The sequence below is a fragment of the Ambystoma mexicanum genome, chromosome 1p, assembly GCF_040938575.1.
Source record: "Ambystoma mexicanum isolate Mex_15411 chromosome 1p, UKY_AmexF1_1, whole genome shotgun sequence".
Taxonomy (NCBI): Eukaryota; Metazoa; Chordata; class Amphibia; order Caudata; family Ambystomatidae; genus Ambystoma; species Ambystoma mexicanum.
This window is the reverse complement of record NC_090921.1, coordinates 501,640,548-501,662,075: the sequence shown is the minus strand read 5'-3', so window position 1 is coordinate 501,662,075 and position 21,528 is coordinate 501,640,548. Positions and strand designations below refer to the sequence as shown.

The 21,528-nt window shown below is 44.4% G+C and overlaps 1 long non-coding RNA gene across 2 annotated transcripts in view; it reads left to right on the top strand.

The window, feature by feature from the left end:
- The first annotated feature begins 7,914 nt into the window (after positions 1-7,914).
- LOC138573730 (uncharacterized) overlaps positions 7,915-21,528 on the top strand; it is a 544,146-nt gene continuing 530,532 nt past the window's right edge. Inside the window, exon 1 of one of the 2 annotated variants that reach the window (XR_011303927.1) lies at positions 7,915-8,243. This is a non-coding gene — a long non-coding RNA (uncharacterized lncRNA). Of the gene's footprint in view, positions 8,255-21,528 lie in introns of both variants that reach the window. The other variant, XR_011303925.1, reaches the window with a different exon arrangement.

Here is a 21,528-nt window from a genome sequence, read left to right as displayed (position 1 = left end):
CTGCCCCCAGAGCTCTTCCATTACCACTAATTACTTTGAATCTTACAGCTTTTGTCTGCGTTCTGGTATGCCTCCATACCGGGTTCCAGCTCCGGGTTCCTTCAATAAGGAATTACCGGGCCATTCCAACCTTGGAGGACCTGGTAATTCCTCATTGAAAAAACCCATCCCCATTCCCATTTGAGCCCCCGTAGGGCTCAATGGGAATGGGGAGGGAGCTAATAACGGGCCGTTAATGACTGGCCCATTATTAGCTCCATGGTCCCCTTGCGGGACCTGCTAAGGACGTCTGGTCTGACCATACGTTCTGAGCGGGTCCTGCAAGGGGACCTCATAATAGAGCATCCCGTAATGAATGGTCCGGTCCCGTACCGGCACCCTTCATTACAGGAGCGCCAGGGTCGTTATGAGGCCCTATGAGCTGTCACTTAAGGTACTGTGACGAAGAAGAAGGTGCTCGGCAGCATGCAAGTATGAAAAAGAAACCTCATCCATAAGGCTGCATTCCATCTGACGCTTATATGTCCTTCCCTCTAATGTTCAGGAGTCTCTGAGCCTACACACCCTCAGCTTTATGTCCAGTGTTTCAACTTGTAGCCTCATTCCTCGCACCCGTACTGGTCCAGATAACTTTGCCTCCGAGCGCTCCTTTCCTCACGACATACCTGATGGCCTCGAAGGTGCTGCCTCCTCGGCAGTGTCCGACACAGCTCTGCGAGTCTGGGGGAAGAATCCCACCTCTCTGGAGCACTGATACTGGTGGGCTGCCAGCGTCTCAGTGTGGGTCTGCGCGCGCCAAAGTTCTTCCTCTACCCTTTCTCATCAACCGTCTCTCTCGCCATTCCACATTCTCATTCCATGCTCTTGAGTGCCGCGAGCCCTGTTAAAGATAGAATAGATGACCCTTCAAATGGATCGTGCTTTCTAGCCTCATACGCCGTTCTGATTGGCTGTTGTTTAATCAGAGGTGCACCCTCTGCTGTGACGAGCATTCCATGGGCTGGTGGGGGTGAATTGCTCATGCAAGACAAAATAAGGGCAACACGTTTTGGGGAGGACAGGCTTCAGGAGGCAGGGTACATAACTGGCCACACTGAATAAGCAAGGCGGTTCTAAGGACTCACCCATCACCCACCACCATGCTATACTACTAAAACATACATCAGCAAAAGCTCATCCTTTTGATTTTGCTATGGGGAACAACAGCCACCCAGGCCTCCTTGCTTGGAGGTCATAGGCTGAGAGATCGCAAAGTGGCCCTCATGGGCATGGCTCATGGAGCTCCGCCATGAGGAAAGAATGCATGCATTGTATTCTCAATGCCACGCCTCTACCAGGAACCTGGTGCCTTTCAGTATAGCGCCACTTCTAAGCCAAATCTATGTACCCTGACTAGATGGAGCGTAAAGGGCCACATATGGACCAACATTAATGCAGAACAAAAGTGCCACCTGTGAGTCAGAACTAAGTATCCTGAGAGCGCCAAAAACTGTCTCAACCAAAAACTGATGGTAGTTGCCAAAACACCACCTACGGAAAAAGCAATGGTGGTGCTAAAACAACAACGGTGGGGCGCAAGCGGGTAACTTAGACAAAAATAAGCAGCGTGAAGATTTATTTTTTCTTAAATAAAGCTACAATGCCAACACTCTCTCTCTCCACACTGTATGTGAATATTCTTGCTTCACTGTGTGCTGCTGAAGCACTACCTGTAAGCTGTAGCAAAAGATGGTGGATGATTACGGAGTGATATTGCACTTTGGAGGCGGCACAAAGTTTAACAACATTTGACAGGCGGCATGTAAACCCTTTTTTTGGGATAAACACTATACGGAGGCTCAGCAGTGTGTAGCATTTTATTATGCTAGGCTAAATGGAGATGCGTTTTTGTTGGGCTAAATAACATATTGAGCTCGGGTTTAGGATGTGTATATTGAGGCTCACTATTGGCGTATATGCCTTTATTTGGGGACTCACTTTGTAGATCATTTATGTGCCTTTTTTCGTGGCCTTGGAACTGCAGGAAAATTGTTTGTTTAAATAATACCCTAGTAAACACTAATGAACACAGCGGATGATTACTTCTTATTGTGTTTAATCTCCACAGATTGTGTTTGAAGAGTTAGAACTTGACACAGTAGCCGTTTCACGTTAAAGACTGATCATTCTCCTCAAAGGTTTATTCTCTTTTGGGAACACATTTGGCTACCGCATTTTGCAAGGTATGTGCAAGCATGTTCCTTAGGGGGTATTTTGACTTTTTATACTCCGGTATGATTATAGTGTGAAACAGTGTGTCGTTATGTTTTCTACTCTAGTGTGTTCTTACTCAAATCCATTGAAAAGGATTACTAATATAAGCGGCTGATATCCGGCTGGATGTGACTGTATTATTGGTGACATTGGATCCTTGGAATACACAGATCCCAAGGTATATATGTTTACAGCAGACTTTTGGTGCTAAGGGTTCCCGAATGGGGACTAGGTACGGGTGGCTTTATTAATTTAGGTTTCCGTGTTTGTGTAATGTTGACATATGACATTAAAAGTAGGTAAATCTTGGGAAATGTTGGTGCACACACAATTTTTTAATATGGTTGTATGTTTTTATAGATTGCATTAAGGATCAAGTTCAGATCCATGCCCACCAGGACTGGAGGGAACGATCACTGTAGAATTTTAAGAAGAGCTACCCCTGATGAATGTCAGACATCTAAGAGTCAACAGACAGAAACATGTTGGGTTATATATAGATTGCAACAAATGAATTTTTCTCTGATATTTGTATGGTAAATGTTGTTTTTTTAGTTAATGTAGTATGGTTGTTTTTTCTTTTTATTTTTACATTGATGTTGTGTATATAATCGTCCTGTTTTTTGATAACCTGGTTTTAGGGTTGTTCCTTAATCTGTGTATTATTTAACACAGTTTTAATGAGAATTATGTCTTTTTTCTATAATAAAATATTTTTCTTAATGATATAGGGCCTCATTACGACCCAGGCGGTAAGTTACCTCCTGGGCCGTGACTTTACCACCATGGCGTAAACTATGTTTACGCCATGGTGGTTGGCGGACTTACCGCCCCATTCCGACCTTGGCGGGGCGGTAAGTCCCCAATCCCCATTTACCCTTCCCCATTCCCATTTTTGCCCCATAGGGCATAATGGGAGTGGGGAAGGCGTTAATTACGCCACCGTAAATTACGGTGGCGTAATTAACAACATGGTCCCTTAGCGCCATGGATTTTAACACCTGCTAAAAGCAGGTGTTAAGTCCGCCATGGCGCTAAGGGACCTCGTACTCAGGCGGTAAGGGTCGGCGCTGTTTACGGCGCCGTAAAACCCTTACCGCCTGAGTTGTAATGAGGCCCATAGCTTTTGTTGTTACACCTTTCCTTCCCATTAAAATGTGAATTTGAACTGTTTTCTTCTATACTCTAAAAGGATGATTATCCTTCACAGATACCATCACCACTCTTCCTTGATGGATTCACCAAGCCATGGATGGGTGTTATCCGAGGTTGGTGGTAGTCATGGCGCTATTTGCTCTATGACTGCCACCAATAATAGGTCCGGCACCAGTATAGTTCAATGGGGACGTACTGGTGTAGTCCGACCAGGACCGTTAAATACCCATTGAAAATGCCATTCCCCATTCCCATTAAAGCTCCCATAGGGTTCAATGGGAATGGGGAGGGCGCAAATAACGGGCTCGCGAATGGCAAGCCCGTTATTTGTGCCCTGGTCCCTTAACGGGTCCCGTCCACAAGGGCTGGTCAGACCAGCCGTTACTGGTGGGACCCGCTAAGCGACCTTGTAGTAGGGCGGTAAGGGATTATTGGCACCGGTCTCCTTACCGGTGCCCAGTATCCCTTGCCGCCAACCTTGGAATGACCCCCTAGGTCTTTACCACACTAGGCTCTAGGTCTTGGGCATCCTAAACTTGTGCTTCACCTTCCCAAGTTGGAATCAGCACATTCAAGGTTGTTATCCACCACCCTAGAGAAAATGGAGCTGCGGTACTCGCAGTCTGTGGGTCTCTGTCCTTCAATGTTGGGATTACTGCATGCATGGAGTGAAACTTCATCAAAAACAGAACCTCAGACTGAACTTACCAAGTGTGAAAAGCAGGCCTACAAAGGTGATTCACAAGCTTAAAAACAGGGGTTAGTTCTCAGTTGAAATGCGCCCGAGCCTAAGGGGGCCACGAGCAGCTGCTTCCATGTTGGCAGTCTAACTGCGCAGCAGCATATTTGTTTAGTTCATGGAATTAAAGGGATGGTCTAGTAAAAAAATGTATTTAAAAAATAGATAGGCAACATAAAAAAAAAATACTAGCATTCTCTTTTTTAAAACTTCCTATGTAAAATTTTGAGCTATTCAAGCTCAAAATTCGCAAAAGCAAGCACATGGGCGCATCCATTTTGTGAAATGGAGGCCCTCCTGTGCTGGCTTCTGCTTTTGCGGCACTAATGAAGGAAAAGCCAGCCACCTGTAGTAAACAAAAGCTACCGCTGGGTGGCTTTCCCTTCATTAGTGCTGTAGGCGGAGGACGGGGACCGGAGACCAGAGCAGGAAAGCTGCAGCTCAATCTCGGTAAGTGCTATTTATTTTTTATTTTTAAATAAGCACACGCGGTTGTGTTGGAAAACGCTGCGGTTTTTCTTTCCGAGTTTCTCAGGCTCCTCTGAGCCGGAGGAGCCTGAGAAACTTGGAAAGAAAAACCGCAGCGTTTTCCAACACCATAACGTTGTATTTATGTTTGCGGTTGCTTCAAAAGCGACCGCAAACATGAATACAACGTTTTTAAAGCTGCGGTTTTATTTCTAAGTTTTCCTGGCTCCTCCAGCCCGGAAAACGTAGAAAAAAAAACGCAGCTAGTGCTTATTTTTAAAAATAAAATAAATAGCACTTACCGAGATTCAGCTGCAGCTTTCCTGCTCTGGTCTCCGGTCCCTGTCCTCCGCGTACAGCACTAATGAAGGGAAAGCCACCCAGCGGTAGCTTTTGTTTACTACAGCTGGCTGGCTTTTCCTTCATTAGTGCCGCAAAAGCAAAAGCAAGCACAGGAGGGCCTCCATTTCACAAAATGGATGCGCCCATGTGCTTGCTTTTGCGAATTTTGAGCTTGAATAGCTCAAAATTTTACATAGGAAGTTTTAAAAAAGAGAATGCTAGTATTTTTTTTTTATGTTGCCTATCTATTTTTTAAATAAAATGTTTTACTAGACCATGCCTTTAAATGTGTGCTTTGTCCGCGCACATTACAGGTTGCATTTACTGGCTGCTGTCAACGTGTGCTTTGAGTGAGCACACAACAGGCTGCCTTTCCTGGTGCCCAGCATCCAGCAACGTTATCACCTCTTTTCCTTTTACTCCAGTTTCTTCTGCATTAGCACCTTGCTGGCAAAGAGCAATTACTAGCTTTTCAGTAGCCATTCATTGTTTCAGCTCCCCGTTGGCTGCCTGGCTCATGACAATCAACAGCCATTATCATCCTTCCTCTGCTCCTTTGTATACATTATTATGTAAGCAGCCCACGTGTGCCACTGACTGTTTTCCCAAACTGTAGGGAAAAAAGGCCCCCAATCATCATATTGAAATGGGCCCACCAGGAGCCCTGACAATGCTTCAGCCCGCCGGGCATCACTTTAATTAAATGCATCCTTTTAGCATAGGAATCATTGTATTTAATAAGGACATTTCATCTGATGGTCATTTCACTTGATAGACATAGATGGAGAGGGCTGATGTTGGGTGCTCCTTACCACATCCTCAGCCCATCACAGGTAGCATTGGGTCGAGATCAGTGGCCTTCAATCTAGGAGGCTGGCCCCCTATGCGGGGGACCAAAGGATGTCCAGGGGGGCCCCAGACACACAAAAAAGGGATTAAGATTACTATTTTTAATATCAGATTTTCTACTGCTTGTATTTTCTTTTAAAATCAGTCACCTTAATTTGTTTTAAAGAGCATGGGCTCCCCTGGACATCAGTTGGGGTGGCCAACGCTTATTTGGGGGCCCCAGAATAAATATTTTACTCAAGGGGGTGGTGGGACTCAGTACGAAAAAGTTTGAACACCACTGCTCTAGATCCATAGACACATTTCCAAAATTAAAAACATTGTGAATACTGAGAGTGGGATTTTTGTGGAGGGGGACACAGGCAGGGGCTAGGGTTATCACAGTTCACTTACTTCGGGGTGAAGGAGACTGCCAAAACAGCTGTAATAGGACGTGCCATTGAGGGGCCTAAAAGGGTACAGATGCTTCAGTTTCCCACCCCGAATAATTACGCCTATAGGAAAAGCGGGTGAATGCTGACAGGCCTGAGTGAGGCACATCCAGGGTAGTAACTGCTGGACCCATATGCACACCCCTTACCTTAGTGCTTTTTGTAACAGTGGTTTGTGGGCTGCTGGAGCCCTTTCCCTCCCCAGAGAAAGGTTAGACCACACGTTTGTCAAGTGTTGGCAATAAAAGGCTGTAGGATTTTATTGTTACAGATATGGTTATGGAAACAATAACAATAATCGCATTTACTAATAATATCATACTTTTGGGCACCGGGTCTGAGGTTAACCCATCTGGTCCGTGCCGCCTTCTTGTCCCACGGCTTGTTGTGGTCACCGTACAGTGTCCTGTATTTCTCTTCCTTGTTCTTCTCCCTTCTTTTCTAGGGTGGGAGGGCTTTCTGGAAAAGAAGAAAGAGAGTGGAGGACGCTGAGTGAACAGCGAACCTCCTGACTGTTTGGGTCCCCGTTCAGGGTCCACAAACAGTTTGTATTTTTCTGTGAGCTGCGCAGCTCTTATATAAGACCCAGGGGTAGCTGGAATGTGAGTGATACATCCCTAACCCCTCTGACCATTCAAAGGCTCGGCACTGTCAGGAAGTCTCAAAATTGCCAGTAGACCAGCCAATCTACAGTATCTTTTCTGCAAAATGCCCCACCCCCCCAGGGCGTCTCCACTGTATACACCAATGGACACTGACTGCTATTTATTTATTTATTTATTTAAATCGCAAAGGTCCCACCATGCAGAACAAGATCCATTTCAGGAACCCTGGCCCACCCTTAGAAGCCTCATCACATACCAGTGGTCTTGAAATGTTTTTATGCTCTGCCCCCTCTTCAGTAAAAATATTATTGTAAACTCCCCCTTTGAGTATGAATTGTGTTTTCCGGGGCCCCCAGATGGCATGTCTGCTTATATTTGCTATTGAAATCTGTCACTTTACCCCCTTTTTTAAAGAGCCCCCCAACCCCATTTGAACACGGCTGTCCTATACCACTCCCGATGCTGCTTAGGCACCGCTGTGAAACAACAGGGCGCTCTGGTTCACTCTCAGAAGCCATGCACACACTTCCCCTGAGTAGTCACCACTGGGTTACCACCGAGGTGCAGTGTGTTCCCTGAGAAGCCAATGCTGCACACTCCCCCCTTGTGGGCACCAATGCAATGAGGTGCTCCATACACTCTTGGACCATATACACACATCCCAAATACCGTCGGGGTGCACTGGTTTACCGCAGGACTATGGGTATTGTGTGAACCTGTACACCGAGATGCCCGTGTTTGCCATGAGAGCCCCCTGTAGACATAGTGTGGAGATTTCTTTTGTCTGGTAACCCATTTTATTTCCAAATGTCATATGAAAAGGGTGGGCCTTGCTCAAAATGTGTACAATGGGGTCACTTTGAAAATCACTTCAGGGGACTACTCCTTTCAGATGCCGATGCAAGCCACTCTGCCCCTCCCCCGTAGTACTGAAATAGCATTGGCATGTGACCAATCGGGGGCCGTTATACCCCGTTGGCACCAAATCCTGCCACCCCCTTCCCACTACCTGTGTGCCCACCGACCGTGGTGCACTGGTGTAGGATGTGAAGCAAGCGCATGCCCCGCCCCTTTAGACAACACCGGGTGAACAGCCGGGGAGGCGTGGGCTGCCAGCCGAAGAGCAACTCCCGTCCTCGGCCGATAATTAGATCTGGGAGGATATGATGAAAAGATATTTGGATGCTTTGAGGCAGGTCCCTTTGAAGCTGTAAATCCTGTGAACAGCTCATCACTTAAGGGCCTACAAAGGGAGATGTTTACTGCAGGTCCCCTCCCCCACCACACACTGGCAGGGACGCCCAGCAAGGGGCGCCAGCCAGGGAACCAGCAGAGACGTGGAGCGGATCTCGGCCCCTGCCCTGGAGCTTCTGATGACCGCCCACTTCCACGCAGGGGCAAGTAAATAACCGGTACTTCTATTATTTCTGTGACAGTCACAGTGTGTCTCCGACGGCAGAATTCGTTTTTTTGGGTTGTGAGGACGAATGTGTTATCAAAGCAAGTAGATTGTAACACAAACGCAATGCGTGTTAGCCACTGTGTGGAGAGATCGTGTGTTTAAAAGAAAAAGCTACGAAACATCCACTTGCATAAAAAAATATATATCTTAAAATGTTGAAATTATTGCATTTGAAGGCGACTGGATTTGGATGGCGGATACAATACCTTTATTTAAGCAGCTTCATTTCTTTAAGGGGCACGGTAGTTGGGTTGTGCAGTGAATGGGAGGTCTTGGCTCTGTACCTGAAGGTGGAAGTGAAGGGCCTACGGGGAGTTGGCATGCACAAGCCAAGTGCCGCAGAGCCATGTATGGATCTCAGCACTAGAATTATGGACCTGCGGTTCATCAGGGACGTCGATTCACCAAAGTGCCAGGGGTAGCAGAAGTAACATCACAGGAAGTGATGTCACGTGTCCTTTGACCCGGATACCATCCGTTCCTCTTTAACTCTGGTGACATCACCGGATGTAGCTTGCCGGCGTAAAATAATTACATAAACATTTTAAAATACCAAATCGGTACTAAAGCAGAAAAGAATATTTTAGATACCGACCACATTTCAAAAAGGGTGCTTCCTTCATATCTCATTGATGGGGTCATGAGAAGATAGGGTTAGACCCAAAGGAATGAACAGAGGCAAAGGCACTGCCATAGTTATGCCACATCATCATTGTAACGCCTATTACTTTCATATTATTTCAGTTAAAGCTGTATTGTCATTATATGATAAGTAGAGCCCCTACATTGCCAGTTGCTGCGATAATACAGCAAGGTTAGAAATTGTGCGGAGCTGGGAGCTAATTCGCTTGTGCCTGTAGTCTAGCAGAGCATGTTAACTTCACATCAACAGCTACCAAGCATTCTTTTTGTCTCCCCAGGCCAACAGTTGCCAAACAAACACACCTATGTGAATTTAGCTCTGTGAATTTGGGCCAATGTATAAATAAACTTTAGGACACATCTGTATGACCCTTAAAGTACAAGGGGTCATAGGTATTGGACAAAATATATGTTTGCATCTTCTATGGAAGTTTGATTTGATTTTGCAGAACTTTATGTACTAGCTCCTCGTTTCCCAGTGGTAGTTCCTGGTCATTGGTTAATACTGGATACCCAGAAACTGCTTTTAGCTCCTGCTTAGCTAATCTTAATTTTGAGCCATGCACAGTATCTGAAAATCCACTAGATGCAAATCACCAACAGTGCACAGGAGCATTAATGCTTTAATTAATGATAATGATTTGTTATGTATATAGTGTTTTCGCCCAAGTGCTACACATATCACATATTTACATACAATTATCATCCCGAATAGAGTTGATACTCATTTATCAAACTCAGAAGAAAGAAAGGCTGAGTTAGTGTTGCCGGGATTCGAACCTGTAACCTGCAGATCACACATAGATCACAGAAGCGAGCATGCAACCTGCTGAGCTATCTTACAACTTTGCTATTAAAAATCCAATGCCACTATAAGAAACCATGTCAGAAATGGCTGCACAATGTAGGCAAGACACATAATAACACGTATCATATTTGCTGTAGCCTTGATGATGCCCAGAAAAAATGTAGTGGCACAGTAAGATATACCTAGATGGGCACCACCAAAATGCCAATCTAATTACGTAATGACAGGTATCATGCCTGCATTCTCATAGATGCCCAGAAAAATATACAATGCCACAGTAAGGAAAGGCTAGACTGGCTACACCGAATGCCAGTCTGGCCAGGGAATTAGACTTATCATGATTGTTTTATAAGAGATGCCCATTACAAAATATTAAACCACAGTAAGAAATGGCTAAACTGGCTGCACCAAAAGGCTAGTTAAGCCACGTAATAACACTTATGATGCTTACTTCATTATATATGACCAGAAAAATATGCCATGACACACCCAAATGCCAGTCTAGACAGGTAATAACACTTACCCTGATTACTTTATTGTAGATGCCCAGTATAAATGTCTTGCCACATTAAGAAATGACTAGACTGGCTGTACCAAAATTCCAGTCTAGCCACTAATACATATCATGCCTGCTTTATCATTGATGACAATTATGTATTAGCGTACTCCTCTCCTGACCCACCCTTCCCACTAGTTCCCTCTACAACCCCAAATGCATTTCCTTGGTCCAGCATTACCTCCATGTCCCTCTTCCTCATCCCAGTACTTATGTATGAGGCAAGGTGCTTCACAGGCGACCACTGGAACAGGAAAGAGGTGGAGTCTAGGAGTATGACGATTACCAGTAAGTAATCATTGCAGTTAACACAAGATCACACCATTCACTTGCTCATTTACATGTGCACCCATTCACCATCCACTCAAATACGCACACCTAGCCACCTACACATCATGCACCCACTCACTCATTTATGCACATTACATGATATATACTACATAATATATAGACAAACGAACATTACAAATATACACACACACATACACACTTTTACAGTTAAAAAATACATTTCCTTGCCTTCCTGATTCGGTTGCTCTCCTCTGCAGGCAGGCCTCTGACTCCTATGCTCCAGCACGCACACCAGGAACCAGCTCTGGTTCCTGTGACATGCAGCAGAGCAGAGGAGCCAGAGGCCTCCATGTCCAGTAGGGGATAGGGGGTTGCATTTCAGAATGAAATAATTTCTTTTTGAAGTCACTTATAAAATAAATTATTTCGGTTTGAAATCTGAGCCTTCCCCCATAACCAGGGGTCACAGAGGCAGTGCTAAGGGTTGAATGGGGCTTGCCAGGGGTCGCAGTTATGACCCCTGGCAACTCCCAAATGACGTCCATGTTCATAATGAACCATCCTTCATGATGTCTACAGCGTGAGATTCAGGTTGACCGTACAGAGGTTCCAGGTGATGAAGCTCAAGACACTGCAATGTTTGTTTTATTAAAAGAAAGGCCTGGGAGGAAGCTTTTCCAGTAGTCCAACTTCCTGAAAACTAGAGCCTTAATCAGGGCTTTGGCATAGGGGAATGGTAGGCATGGGCAGATTTTGTGGGTGATAAAATTATAGAGATTCATTTCACTGTAAAAAATAGTCCAGTAGCTAAGAGTACCGAACATGAAGTTGGGTAAGATAAATAAGTGATAGGGGATGAAAAGATTTTGGTTGAGGCTTCTGAAGGGAAGTACGTGCTTTCCATTTTGACTATATTAAGGATCAGGCAGCGAGCATTGTCTTGTATTGTATAGTAGAGAGCTAAACAAAAGAGGTGATAGCTGGAAGATTTATATTTAATCTTAATCACTGGCATTTCTCTGAGCAATCCACTAGACCATTGTTTTTTGCCTGCCAAACCATAACATAAGGAGATGGGGATGGGATGGGAACCCTGTCGGGGCTTCCTGGCACTGCTGCTGGACTTGGGGACTGTCAACCCTTTTTCTTTTCCACCCAGGTAAGTGCACCGATACATGTGAGTAGGGATGTAACGGTATTACGGTATACCGTTAAAGATACCATGAACCACTTAATTGAACAATAATAACCGTTGCATTGTTTATACCGGTATACCGTTCATACCATTAAGTGTGCTTTTCAATCTGATTTGGAAAGGCTGCAGTAAGCAAGTGCTGCGCAGTCTTGGTCTTGCACTGTTGGATGTGCCATCTGCCAAGTAGTTTCAGTTGGAGCAGTTTCTAATGCCATTCCATAAACCACACGTGACTGACGCAAAATCAATATGTTAGCAATAGGAAAAATAAATACAGTGCCAAGAAGGAAAAGGGTTTACTTTGGGTTGGCGGCTTTGGGGTTTATATATTTATAATGGATAATGTTTTCTAAACATATGACAATGGGGGATTTCCCTGGTTCTATCATTGAATTTACATATAATAAGTCACACTGCGAAATTTACTAATCTCTGTGGGTATTCCCTGCTGCCATACCAAAGGGTAACATGTCTGTGATTACTGAACACCTTTTGGCCCGCAAGTAAACTTAAGGCTGTAACGTAAAGAGAGAGAAAGTGCGTGTTTGAGTATGCGCACAAGCGCATACTACCATCAGCCTCCATTGATCTGTGGCATGCAGATTATCAAGATGACAACATGTTCATCTTCACCAGTAGCCAGTGGGGGAGCTAAAAGGCTAAATGACCACTTAAGAAAAGCTATTAAGTTTGCTTTGCCAGTCGCAGCAGGGCTTCCTCTGCCCCCTCCTCCGCTCCATACGTGTGTTTTTGTGTTGTTTGGTGGAAGCAAGGGGTGGCATTTCAGTGGAAAGTATGTTGAAACACCCAATTCTGGCCCTGGGTGCCTGGTTTTGTTTGTGATGATAAATCTGACAATGTACGACCTTTTAAGAAAATATTTGTTAAGATTAGTTAACTCAACCTGCTATACCGCGATAACCATGATATACCGTCATTTGGCAAGAAGGTTATCGTACCGTCATAAAACTAATACCGTGACACCCCTACATGTGAGGTACCGTTTTTGTTGGAAAACCTTTGGGAATGTAGAATGGTAGGACATGTGTTGTTGCCGGCATGTTTCGGTGTTTGTCGATTGGCAAATATCTGAAAATTGTGTTATTTTCCCTTCCTTTTGGATTTTGATGGGCCTTTTGGGTAATAAATTCGAAGGCGATTCATGCAAATCAGGCCTGTTTGGATTCCCATGGACGTCTTCTTTTCAGAAATGCATGGGGTTCCCTGTTTTCCTTGGTGGTTGCAACACCCCATGCCCAAATCTGTGTGCTGTCCACAAAGCCAAATCCATTGTTCCCCATGGTGTTTGATGTGCCAGTGGTTTAGCCTTTGCCCTAGGTCAGTGCACCCACACATGAACCGTTTCTGTCAGGACAACTGAACATGGGAAGGTAGAAAATGTGTTGTTGCTGGTGTGTTTCAGTGGTTTCTTAGTGGCAAGTGTCTGAAAAGTTTGTATTTTTCCCTACATTTGGGACTTCGCCAGGCCTAGTGGGTGATACAATCTAGGGCGATTTGCGCAAGTCAGACCTCTTTGCATTCCCATGGGTGTTGTCTTTTAAAAAATGGATGGGGTTACCTGTTTTCCTTGGTAGCTGCGACACCCGAGGCCCAAAACTGTAGGTTGTCCACAAGACCGAAATCCTAAAAATGTCCTCTTCCCAAACCTTTTGGGATACCAGTGGTTTAGCCTTTTCCATTTGTGTCCAGGTAGGGGAACCCACACACGTGAGGTACCGCTTTTGTTGGGACACATGTGGAAAGGTAGGACATGTGTTGTTGCTGTCGTGTTTCGGTGGATTCCTGGTGGCAAAAGTCTGAAAATTCTGGGGTTTTCCCTACATTTTGGACTACATTTGGCCTACATTCGGGATACCTGTGGGAATGTGGGAAGGTAGGACCTGTGTTGTTGTCGGCATGTTTCAGTGGATTCCTGGCAGCAAATGTCTGAAAATTGTGTTCCCCAACTAAATTCTGGACTTTACAAGGCATTGTGGGAAATACATTCTAGGGCGATTCGCACAAGTCAGACTTCTGTGGATTCCCATGGCTGTCTTCTTTTCAGAAATTTATGTGTTTACCCATTTTCTTTGGTGGTTGCAACACCCCAAGCCCAAATCTGTTGATTGTCCACAAAGTCAAATTCAGTCTTCCCCAGGGCATTTGATGTACCAGTGGTTTAGCCTTCTCCATTTGCACCCAGGTAGGTGCACCTACACATGTGAGGTACCGTGTTTGTCGGGATACCTGTGTGAATGTGGGAAGGTAAGACATTTGTTGTTTTCTCTTGGCTTTGATAATTTGTTCATACATTTGCTACTGCACTTTGTTAAACAACCCTTTCCTTTCCCAAATGTAACCTTCATTTAGTCGCTGCTTTAGGTATTTATTTTATTTATTTATTTTAATTCTTATAAAGCGCCAACATGCCCGAAGGCCTCAGGGCGCACATAGAAACTTAACAGGACAGACAAACATATAGAGCAGAGAAAGAGAAAGGTCAAGGAGTTATTCCATATTGAACAAATGGGTTTTTACGGCGTGTTTGAAGACGGAGTAGTTCTGAATCTGCCGCATCTGGGCTGGAAGTTTGTTCCAGAGCAGGGGTCCCTGTGCATCAAGAGTTGTGCCACCAAATTTAGCTGTCCTAACTTTGGGCTGTTTGAGAATGGTGGCCAAGGATGACCGAAGGTTCCTGATGTTTGGCTTAATGCTTATACGGTCTGACAGGTAGGTGGGACTGCTGAGACTAAGGCATTTATGAGTCGTGGTTAATATCTTATGGGTTATCCGGTGTTTAATGGGGAGCCAATGAAGTTTTTTCCTAAAGGTGGAAATGTGTGTGCGACGGGACTGAGTGAAGATATTGCGCACAGCATTATTCTGAGCCACTTGTAGTGATTGGATGTTGAGAGCTGTGGTGCCCGCTGGAAGGCTATTGCAGTAATCCAATCTAGAATTAATTAGTGCGGTGGAAATAAGAGCGCAGTTCTCTTGTGATATGAATGGGCGAATGTATCCTATTCTCTTATTTATAAGACCACAGCTTGATTTGATGCTGGAGACATGAAATTTCATTGAGAGATCTTCGTCAAGAACAACTCCCAATGTCTTAACCTTCTTCTGAACGAGAATGGTGTTATCAGCAATATGGAAACTAGCATAGTCGGGATCAAGTTTCGCCCTGGTGTTTTTAGATGCCACAATGAGAATTTCAGTTTTTTTACCATTGAGGGCAAGAGAATTGCAGGCCATCCAGTCTTGTATAGCTTTGTATATTTTATTGATGGTTGCAGAATCGCTGCTATAAAGGCCACTCAGCTGTATAACCACTTGAGTATCATCGGCGTAGTTTGTGTATTGCACGCCTAGTTTATTTAAAAGGTCAAGAAGAGGACGAATGTATAGATTGAAAAGCAAGGGCGATAGACAGGTACCCTGCGGAACTCCGCATGTCTGAGAAATAGGGGCAGATTGGCTATCGCCCACGCAAACCCTTACCATTCTGGGACCCAGAAAGGAGGCAATCCATCTGGATGCATTTGCGGAGCACCTGGCGACCTCTCCGAGCCTTGACACCAGTAAGCTGTGATCAACTAGGTCGAAGGCTGCGGAGAGGTCAAGTAACATGAGCAAGGCAGCTTGATTATTATCAGCTATGCTAGCTAGGGTAGATTTGAGATCTAGCATAGCTGTCTCAGTCCCATGACGTGCCCTATAGCCCGACCGACGGGTGCCCAGGATATTGTATTTTTTGACATGGGCCTGTAGCTGTAAGTAGGCCAATTTATCAATTATTTTGAGAACATAAGGCACGTTGGTAATAGGCCTGTAGTTGTCTTTATTCGCTGGATCGAGGTTCTCCTTTTTCAGTAAGGGTGTGATCCATGCCGACTTTAACAGTTCCGGCACCAGACCCTCATCAAAAGAGAGATTTACCAATTTAGTGATCCATGGGACCAGAGTTTCTAAAGACTCTTTAAGAGTACTTGTAGGACAGTCGTCGGCAGGACAGGATGTGCCTTTGAGGTTTTTATGATTTTAGATACTTCATCTTCAGTGTAGTGCATAAAGGAGAATTGAGGAATATCGTTTTCGCAGTTGCTGGGCGAAGTGGTGTCTGTGAGGTTTTGCGTCAATGTTACATTACCTAGGGCTTTTTTTATTTTTTCCTTGTGAGAATCAATCTTGAGTGAAAAAGCATCATGAATGCTCATGAAGGTACTGTACGCTTTTTTAACCTGTGCAAGTCATTTATCCTTCAAAAGGTCTGGCTGTGCTCTTTCAAAAAATGTATGCTTGCCATTTCTCACTACATTTGTGTTCCAATTTTCACATGCTTATTATGTCTGTTTAGGCCCTCAGCATAAAAATCCTGAGTACCATGGCTCAGTTTCTGGCTTGGGGTATTGCTAAGTTTGTGAAACATTATGAAAAATGTGTGATTTCCTAACTAGAAGAGTCAGGGGAATGTATTTGTGCATTGATTCTCTCAATATTCACAGACACCATTAACTTACAGGTCCAAAAATGTCCAGCAGATTCCCTTTGTTTCTGTAATTTTCCAATTTTCTCCCAAACTATGGGAATTTTACCTACATAGTTGTTTCCTGACCTGCACAAGTAACTCCTTACTAAACTTGGAATTTTGTCTACTTTTCAGAAATGTATTCCTATCTGTTTTCACATTCAGCTTTCATACCCTCCTCTTCCATTCTGTCCACGCATGTCCTATTGGAAAAAAAAGAGAAAAACCGTCTATCTCTCACAAAACTGATGCTAACCTTATATAAATATGTTTTTCTGTTTCCACTCAACCTGTTCTTGAAAGCCTGAAAAATGGCAAATTCAGAACAGCAAATCATCTATTGCTACCTCTTACAGGGAAAAAACCTCAGGCTTCTTTGTACATCATTGTATTGGCATTTTCTGAAAAAACACAAAATGTGCTCTCTTATTTGTTATTGACTCTCACCCCGACACATCAAACTAGGATTCCTTGGTGGTGTTATGACTGCCTACATGTGGGAAGAGAATGAGCCAAATTTGGCCGAGATATCTCATATAACAAATACGTTACAAGGGATTGATTGGTGACATACTTAAATCGCCAAAAAAGGGCTTAGCAATTTGAGGGAAAACCCTCAGCAGCCATGTAGTTAAAAGAATGCAACTACAGGACACAGTAATATGGCAATTAAATGTATGGGTTAAGTGGGGAGTAGATGAGGAATATGACTATGATCAGTATAAAGGTGTGATTTTTGACACAATGGGGGTCATTACGAGTTTGGAGATAGCCATGCCGCTATTTGCGGCATGGCTGCCTCCAAACTCAGGTCTGTGTTCCTTGAATGAGGAATTACCGGGCCATTCCAACCTTGGAGGACCTGTTAATTCCTCATTCAATTTATCCATCCCCATTCCCATTTGAGCCCCGATAGGGCTCAATGGGAATGGGGAGGGAGCTAACAACGGGCCTGTTAATAACGGGCCCGTAATTAGCTCCCTGGTCCTTTAGTGGCTCCCACTAAGGGCGCCTGGTAAAACCCACGGGACCCGGTAAAGGACCTCGTAATGCGGCGGTAAGAGGTTAACGGCACCGGCACCCTTACCGGCGCTGTTAACCCCTTACCGCCAACCTCGGAATGAGGCCCAATGTCTGATGTGCACCATCCAGAATTTTGTAATATGTGGTACAGTTAAATGAGCTCAGTAGCAAAATAGAGTTATAACGGGAGTTTTTATGTCTGCTCCCTCTTCCCCACATATCAGGAGAACCCAAAATGTTAGTGCCCCAGGAAATGTCACCCGTGGAAGCCCAGTGTCTGGTTCATTTAGTGCTGTGCCTGATCTGCATTTTGTTTCCAGGGGCTCAAAGTGCAAGTTGGACTAATGGACAGACATGGAGAGAAATGTGCCAAAGAAGATAGTACACCTCAATGCAAGTCACGGCCCATGTTAAAATTGGAGGGAGTGTTGTTTGTGTTGAACAGAAGGGAGAAAGTGGTGGTGAACTGTGCGGCAGTGGGGTTGGCAAGATTTGGAGAAGAAGCAATATGGAACATCAATAAGAACGGTTTCACTGTGGACTGCATACATATCAAAATTGACATGGATTGAAGCATGAGAAACTCAAGTAAACGTTCAACCAGCCGAAGAATATCAGTTCTGTTTTCAAGGGCATGGGACTGTTCCTGTGGGCACTAATACGAACTGCAATTAGACAATGTTCATTCCAGACCTTGCAAAAGGAACAACAGCTTTGATGGATCTTTACTGGGTGTGCGGTCAGCATCTCCCTCCTTCCTCATGTGTAACATGTGCATTAACAACATTGGACTTATCTATCCTTGTTTTGTCTGAAGCTCATTTGACCGTAGCATCTAAGCATGGTGCATAGCAATACATCCCAGCTTCGATCCAATCCCCCGAGATGAGGAAGAAGATGTGATCATTGAATGTGTGGAGGAAGAGGTAGAATTACCTGTCAGATTATTCATCTAATCTGCTAAAAGCAATTCTAGATAGCTACTGGCTGCCCACCAAAAGAGAGGTGCTTTTTGCATCTCTACTGATTTCACGGGTCCAGGCTGCAGCAGATGCAAAATGGCTGCAGATCATTGGGTTGGAGGTGATCCAGTTGCAAATGATACTGAACAAGGACTACATTCTATCAAGAGTCAGTGGAGCATGATCCAGTTGATGACACTCCAAAACCAATACCTTCTAGACCTTCTGAAGGCGATGGAAGGGGGTGTGTGCAAAATGATGTGATTGTCCTGTTGCACTTATGCACTCCCAAATGATGCAGAACATGGGTCCCAGACACATATCTTAGGGGCCTTTCACAAGTTAAATAAAGGCATGGAAGGTGAAGGGGAGTACAGGCTGTAGATTGGTTTGACACATTGTATTCATGCATGGAATCCTGGCTTGCACAGTGGTGAAGATATTGGTTCTGATTTTGGTGCTCCTGTTGGTGTTATGCACATGCCAGATGATGCTTCGATGCTATGTAAAGACCATTCTGAACAACTCAATCATGATGGTCATCATTGGGGCAGGAATGGCTCTTCCAGGTACAAAGGATGAGCAGGCTCAAACCGATTACCCAAATAAGCTACAAATTGTCAGAATTGAAAGGTCCATATAGCCCCCGGAGGCCGTGTTGGAAACACAGAAGAATGAGGCCCCGTCTCTTGCTTGATTATTACATTCCAGTCCCCAGGCACAGCAGGGAACATGCATGTATACACACATACAAATGTATCTAGCTACTTCTTTGTACACATAGGCAGGAATGCGAGCAGCCAAATGGGAATAGGGCTGCGACCCAGTACAAAGGCCACACTCATGAGAGCCAGGGCAGAGGTCCTGAGCTACCAAAACAGGAGCTCAGATTTAGAACACCAGCTCCCCCAAGAATAATGGTCATTCCATTTGAACTACCAGATGCTCAGTAATAAGACTCCTAAATCCTTCATGAATTGGATGGATTAATGGGATATGCAGGGATTTTCAGCTAAGCCCTTGGGAGGAGTAGCTGATAAAGAGGGGAGCAGAGGGAGCGCTAGATCAGTGATTTGTACCAGGGAGAGCAAAGGATGATGCCAATGTATATACAATTTCAGTGGGGAGGCATGATGGGGCGCCTGCGTGTCTGGAATGAGAAAAGAGTTGCTTTGTGGGCAAGGACCAGGCTGACCTCAAAGTTATATTCTAAGCTCATATCGAAGGCAAGGTGCACCTTACATGATTATGTTTCAAGACAGGATGGTGCATTTTATAGTCTAACCAATCATTTTACAGTAACCCGAGGTGAAGAGGCCGTTGCCCGCGTGTGAGGAAGATGGCGGAGAAGATAATACGGCCAATGGGAGAGGGGTCTATATGTGAATATTAGCATGTAAATAGGCAGTAGCCAATGAGGGTGGGGGATGAACACTGTATTTCGAATGTGTCACAGGTGATGATTTCTACATTTATAATATGATGTTTGCCTTGATGAAGACAGAGAGCACTGTGGCAGTGAATTTATAATATCCTGTTGTCACCAAGGGTGCACCAAACTTTTTTGCTAGTGGCTAGTTTTTTCTGTCTCTGGTTGTTGTGAGGTTATTGTAAACCACATGAAATAGGCTACCTCTGGGAAAGGAGTGATGACATCATCAAAGTCATCACACAACCTATACAAATTCACTGTTTGATAAGCCATTTTGGAAGACTAATCCAATCCACTGAAAACGTAACCAACTGAATTAATCCAGCATTAAAGGGATCCAGAGTCCACTGTATGCACCAGCAAGCCTACACCTTCCTGGAAGCCTTATCATCCTTGATTGTACTAGGAGCGCAGGACTGTTTAATGATAGAAGACGCTCTCTCTGAAATACCCTCAGAAAGCCAACATTCCCCGAAACCAACCACACCATTAACTGAAACGAGCTGTCATAGAGCAAAGGATGATGTAGCTGCAGTGGGTCCAATAACAGGTCTCTGAAAGCTGGACGTATAATCAGGGCTGCCTTGGCTATTCTCAAGGCTAATGGACACCAAGGCTGCACCACCCAGAATGGCTTCACCAGCACCAATGATGTGTCCTGCAAACAGGCCTGAAAAAGCATATGCACTATCATGGCGAATGCTTAATGTGTTCCTACACCCCACACCTGGAAGAAGGCATCCATTGTTCTGGTGTCCTGCTGCCAGCTGAAGAAGGTCAGGAGATTCAGACCTCATGCAACAGTATCCATCTGAAATGGAGCTGAAACATCCTGCACCCTGAGAAACAAATCCTGATGGAGCCTACAGTTGCTGGAATCCCTCAACTGACAAGAGCATCTATCAGACACCACATTGAGTGATCCCAGAAGTCCGAAACATTTTGATGTTTGAATAAAACTGGGTTTTGACGTGCACCTCAGTCCTCCATAATTGAGTATTATATTGACAAATTGTGAGATCCTGGGCGTACTTTCACAATTCCCTTAAAACAATGACTAAAATTGCAATGTTATACAAAACATCATAAATAGCAGTGCAAACCAAGACAGTTCCTAATAAAAGTTAAAATATTGTATAATCCATTTCACCTCTTCCCGCTTCCTTCATTCATCTTTGCACTCTCCAAGATGCTATTATATAGGACACAATAGTTTTCCGTCCACTAATGCTGTCAGAAAATAAACTCTTTTGGTGTCAAAAGCGGCTGACCAATCACAATCAGTGCGGCTTGATGCTTGACGCTGGTGGATGCTGTTTGGCCCTTTGCTCTAGCATTGGGACCATTGGACAGGATCAGACCAGAGATTACACTGGGGAACTCGGATCCTTTTAGTTTTCTTTTGCTGTTTATCGCTGTAGGATGGTGTTTGGGAGACGTTGCAGCGGTTCTTGCCATTCAGAATGTGCAAGTGCAATGCGTTAGAGGTACAACATAGAATCAAATACAGAACGGATTAAAACAACTTAACATAATTATTGTACGTGCCTAAGAGTCGTTTTAAAAAGCTCTTGCATTGTTGAAACGACCGTCAGGCATGTACAATAATTATGTTCATTTGTTGTAATCAGTTCTGTATTTGGTTCTATGTTGTACCTCTAACGCATTGCACTTGCACATTCTGAATGTCCCAATGCCTATTATGAATGTTATTTACTCTCCCTTCCCTGCATTGGAGCGCTTTGAGAGGCTTTGTTCTAAGTGTATTTCGGTCCTTGAAACACTTG